Source organism: Fundulus heteroclitus, unplaced genomic scaffold, assembly GCF_011125445.2.
Source record: "Fundulus heteroclitus isolate FHET01 unplaced genomic scaffold, MU-UCD_Fhet_4.1 scaffold_28, whole genome shotgun sequence".
In the NCBI taxonomy this organism is placed as follows: Eukaryota; Metazoa; Chordata; class Actinopteri; order Cyprinodontiformes; family Fundulidae; genus Fundulus; species Fundulus heteroclitus.
Window position 1 is genome coordinate 2595036 of NW_023396689.1, and position 6000 is coordinate 2601035.

General features: G+C 37.9%; 1 long non-coding RNA gene across 1 annotated transcript; it reads left to right on the plus strand.

The window, feature by feature from the left end:
- The first annotated feature begins 4585 nt into the window (after positions 1-4585).
- On the plus strand, positions 4586-4956 carry LOC118559395. The gene is made up of 2 exons (XR_004928826.1): positions 4586-4634; positions 4734-4956. It is a non-coding gene; the product is annotated as an uncharacterized LOC118559395 (long non-coding RNA).
- The last annotated feature ends 1044 nt before the right edge of the window (positions 4957-6000 follow it).

A 6000-nucleotide genomic window follows, 5' to 3' on the forward strand; every position in this document is an offset into this window, starting at 1 on the left:
TAGAAAGACTGGAAAACGGGCCGAGTTGATAGAAAGGTAAGTCGATTTTTTTCTCCTGCTCGGCGTTCATGGCGTCATCGGCCGTTTTTTTTCTGTTTGTAGTCACCGCTGCTTGCGGCTTTAACATCCTTCATATGCGGGCTATCAGCGTACCTCGAGTCGCTGTTGCACGTTCCATAACAACAATGTTTAAAAACCATGGTTAGGAGACGTCTTAGACTTGGAAAAAGCAGTCGTTTTACCGAGTAAAACCAAGGGTAACTACAGCAAAAGAGTGGAGGAGAACGCATATTTGCACTACCTGTACGTGATATGACGTCACGTTCTAAAAATAGCTCGCTCGGGGAACGCCATTATTAGTGCAATGGAATGTTACTGCTTCATGTCATACATCACACGTCACGGCATGTTCCTACAACGAACTTGGATCAATAGTGACTCGACTCGGACTTGACTCGGATGAGTAGTGGACTTGACTCGGACTCGACTCAATTTTTTTTTTAATGACTTGGACATGACTCGGACTTGAACACTGGAGACTCGAACCTGGACTCGGACTCGAGGCATAGTGACTTGACTACAACACTGGTACATACAAATGGTTTTTAAAAATACTCACCTGTACACTATGACTTTCTCCTGCATTGTTTACATTTTAATTGTTTTACTTTTAAATCACTGCTGCACCTTATACTGTAATTTAATTTTTACTGCAATTTACAAGCTGTATGCAACGAAATTTCGTTCTGTACGCACTCTGTGCATACAAAATGACAAATAAAGTTGTCTTGTCTCCAAAGAGGAGGAGGAGTAGCAACCATATTTCAGTCTGATTTATTAATTAGTCCCAGGCCAATTAAAACTACAATTCTTTTGAACATTTAAACTTCAGTTTCCCTCATCCAAACTGCAAACCGATAAAACCTCTTCTTTGTTGTTTTGTATTGTCCACCAGGCCCTTATTCTCAGTTTTTGCATCAGTTGTCAGACTTCTTGTTTGATTTGGTGTTAAATACTGACAAAGTTATTATAGTGGAGGATTTTATCATTCATGTTGACACAGAATGTGATAACCTTAGTGTAGCCTTTAAAACTATCCTATATTCAATTGGTTTATGCACAAAATGTGCATAAACCGTTGCACTCTTGGCTTCATACTTTAGACCTTGTGCTGACGTATGGCATTGATTGTGAAGAATGAACAGTATTTCCTCACAACTCTGTCCTATCTGACCATTTTTAATAACCTTTGAGTTTAACTTAACTGATTTCTACACTCCCAAAAGAGGGTTCCATTATGGTAGATCTTTATCGGATAATGCTGTATCAAACTTTAAAGAGTCTGTCCCCCTGCAGGCAGAAATGCCCTGCAGATTGCAGCAATGTTGTTTCTTCCCATTAACAAATAAAGGCTTTTGTTAACGGTGTGACTTCCTCATTGCGTTCTGCATTAGACAATGTAGCTCCCTTGAAAAAGAAGGTGATTATTCACAGAAATCTGGCTCCATGGTTTAATTTAGAGCTGTGTTATTTTAAGCACAATGTTAGGACACACCAAGATGAATCCTACCTAATCTGGAAAAACAGTCTACTGTTGTATAAAAAGACCCTTAGAGTTAGAGCAGCATATTTTTCATCATTAATTGAGGAGAATAAAAATAATCCTAGATTTCTCTTCAGTATAGTTTCCAAACATGCCCAGAGTAACAGCTCCGTTGATCCATCCATTCCCTTAGTTCTCAGCAGTAATGAGTATATGGGATTCTTCATAAATAAAATTGATTCAATTGAAAATAAAATAATTTGCATCCTCCAAAACATGATTACCTCATCCTCAGTAAGTGAGGCAGCGTTGGAGGAATCTTTAGAGCCTGCTCGGTTTGAACTGTTTAGAAGCAGTAGAGCTTTCTGAGCTATAAAATTTTAGCTTCTAAACCTTCTACTTGTATGTTACACCAAATCCCAACCAAGTTGTTTAAGGGGGTATTCCCTTTGATCAATGGCCCTATTTTAGACATGATTAATCTATTCTTAGTAAATAGAATAGATAGTTTCACAGGCTTTTAAAGTAGCTGTTATTAAACCTTTACTGAAGAAACCTTATGATCAAGATGACTTCATAAACTACAGACCTATACCTAATTTCCTTTTCCTATCTAAAATTATTGGGAAAGTAGTTGCTAATCAACTCTGTGAACATTTACAAAAAAATTACCTACTTGAGGAGTTTCAGTCAGGCTTCAGAGGTCATCATAGCACTCAAATAGCTCTGGTGAAGGTCACTAATGATTTGGTACATTTGATCACAATATTCTCCTAGAAAGACTTGAACATACTGTATGGTTAAAGGGGACAGCATTAGACTGGACATCTGTCGGACTTTAAATTTTCTGCATTAAAATTCTGACAAGAAAGAAGATGTAATCTTTGGTCCAGAGTCCTCAAAAAATAAACTTCTTAATCACTTAATCTGGATGGCATTAACTTGGCCTCTGGTAATAAAGTAAAAAATCTTGGTGTTATTTTTGAACAAAACATGTCATTTAAATCCCATATTAAACAGGTTTCCGGGGTTTCCTTTTTTTCACCTCCGGAATATTGCCAAAATGAGAATTATTCTGTCCAGGGGTGATGCTGAAAAACTAGTCCATGCATTTGTTACTTCAAGGCTGGACTATTGTAATTATTTACTATCAGGAAGTCCACAAAATGCAGTTCAAAGTCTTCAGCTTGTCAGGGGCAGTCCTGATTAGATGTGTTTCTTGTATTACTTGTTTTACCTATTCTTTTCACTTCCTGTTTTATTTTGTACTCATTTCCTGAACTTGTTTTAGGCAGCTTCACTTCCTCCCTGCAATCAGGATCTGCCACAGCCTAATGTCAATCACCTGGTGTTTTTGCTCCTCTTTTGTTTGTTAGACTATTTAATACTTACTGATGCAGCTTCCCGTTGCCAGTTCGTCTTTGTTCTTTGAGCCTAGCGTTCCAGCCTTTTGTCTAACTTAGCTTTCTAGTGTTTTTTGACCTCAGCCTGAATTCGGACCTGTCTTTGCCTCTGTTTTGGATACCTCTGCTTCTGCTGGATTTTTTGGTGTTTGACCCTGGACTGTATTAAAGGAACTTTGAGTTTGAACCCACTGTGTCAGTTCTTGCATTTGAGTCCTCTGTTTCTGAACCATACAACACAGCTGATCCAAAATGCTGCAGGAAGAGTTCTGATGAAAATCAACAAGAGAGATCATATTTCTCCAATTTTTGCTTCCCTTCATTGGCTTCATGTTAAATCAAGAATAGAATTTAAAATTCTCCTTCAAACGTATAAAGCCCTTAATAATCAAGCTCCATCATATATCAGAGCTCTGATTACCCTGTATATTCCTAACAGAGCACTTCGCTCTCAGACTGCAGGTCTGCTGGTAGTTCCTAGAGTCTCTAAAAGTAGAATGGGAGGCAGATCCTTCAGCTATCAGGCTCCTCTCCTGTGGAACCAACTCCCAGTTTTGGTCTGTGAGGCAGACACCCTATCTATTTTTAAGACTAATCTTAAAACTTTCCTTTTTGACAAAGCTTATAGTTAGAGTGGCTCATGTTACCCTGAGCTACCTCTATAGTTGTGCTGTGATAGGCATAGGCTACTGGAGGACATCAGGGTCTAATTTTCTCACTCTACTGATTTCTACTGTTCTTCAGTCTACTGTTCTCCAGTTTTGCATTGTATTACATTGAAATGACTGTCATCATTTCAGCTTTTAACTTTTTGCTCTCTCTCTTTTTTTTCATAGTAGGCACACCTGGTCTGACGTTCTGTTAAACTGTGACATCATCCAGAGAAGACGGCTCACCCGCTACTACCATATAATGTAGAACCGATTACTGGATCAATGTGTGCTTCTGTGCTTTTTTTGTCTGTCTTGTTGTGTCTCTGCTCTGTCTTCTGTAACCCCCAGTTGGTCGAGGCCGATGACCGTTCATACTGAGCCCGGTTCTGCTGGAGGTTTTTCCTTCCCGCTAATGGGTGGTTTTTCTTTCCACTGTCGCTTTATGCTTGCTCAGTATGAGGGATTGCTGCAAAGCCATGGACAATGCAGACGACTCTTCCTGTAGCTCTACGCTTCATCAGGAGTTAATGCTGCTTGTCGGGACTTTGAAGCATTCAACTGGTTCCCTTATATAGGACATTTTTGACCAATCTGTATAATCTGACTGATTTTGACTTTGTAAAGTGCCTCGAGATGACATGTTTCATGAATTGGCGCTATATGAATAAAATTGAATTGAATTGAATTGAATTTAACTTATTTGACTGAAGGAGATGACTGCAATGCAACAAATTGTGAAACATTGAGAGGGGTGTGAATATTTTCAGGATGCACTGTACATAATTCCCACATGTTCAGTGTACGTGTGCTAATGCTACTGTTGTCCTTGATTATTGACTGACTTTACTAATGAAACTAATGGAGAATATGTGTTTCTGTCTCTTCTCTATTCCATTAGTTGTTCCTTCAAGTGACCGCAACAGTGAACACCCATATGTTTCTCTAGATGTTCTTCTAGAAGCAATGCAGTTGCATGTTAATTAAGCCTTTACTATGATTCACAAGCTCTCCATGAATGGCGAGCTGTTTAAAAAGGTGTGTGTGCTAGTGCTACTGTTATCTTTGATTACTGCTGACTTTGCTAATGAAACTAATGGAGATTATTGTGTTTGTTTCTCTTCTCTATTCCCCTAGGTGTTCCTTCAAAGTGATGGAGCCGATGAACACCTATATCACCTATTTTCGTGGCTCGATATTAACAAGGTTCACATTTATTCACTCACTCACTCACTACCACACCTCACTCACAATCCCTCTCTCTCACAAACACAAGTGCGACCACACACACACACACACACTTTAATGATCTCTTTCTCATTATTTTTTCAACAATAAATTTGCATTATTGTGAATTGTATATTGTCTGACGAGTGGTTTGTTACAGCCTGACTTTTCATTTAGAAGTAATTTGAAGCAATGTAGATAGTAAGACTGTAATATATATATATATATATATATATATATATATATATATATATATATATATATATATATATACATATCCTGTTGTTTTTCCAGAATGATTTTGTTAAAAATACAGTACAAATCTAAACATCTTTAAAAAGAAATCTGTTGTTTTTACGGAAAAAAACTGGCAGCTGTGGTTGCCAGAATAACCCCGTTAAAAATACAGTACAAATGTAAACAACATTACAAAACAACTTGTAAATTTCACGTCCTAAAACTGCTTATTGTACATTGAATAACTGCAAAATGTACATTTAGTCATCATTTATTGTACTTGAACTTGAATGTTCTCTGTAAATTCTTTAAGAAAAACATGATAATTTTTCCACAATTAACAGCATACATTTGCTATAATAAGACTAGGATATTCTCTAAGTTTTAAAGTCAGAATAGCTCATCTCGCAACGTGGTGTCTTTTGAACCCCCCTTTAGGAATCCGTGGTCTAATCCATGAAATTAATTACTCTCCTGATTCCTTTATTCTGATCTGATATTTAACATTAAACTTTAATGTGAATTTAAGCCCTGTTCATAAATTGGTTTATGTGCAATACATTGCTGAAATAATAAAATTTGTGACAAAGTGCATTTCAGTATAGGATGACCTCCACTGGCAGTCAATCAGCTTTTAAAACCTTAACAAGTGAGTTGTTATTTGCGTTGGATCCACCTGCTGCAGCGTGAGGTGAAGCTCCAGCAGCGTCCACACTGCTGGGGTTTCGCTCTATGCCACATAAACTGCCAAAATAGAGGCTCCAGCTGAGCAAAGCCCCAGCACCTTCCACACTTTTTACACCAACCTTTTGAAGGTTGGTGTCAATGCCATATTTGAACAAGTCTCCCTTCCAAATCATCTGTAATCATACCACTCTGTACCCAGAACAGAGAAAAAGCTCTGATGTGCTCTGTCATTTTACCTGATGTTACACAAGTG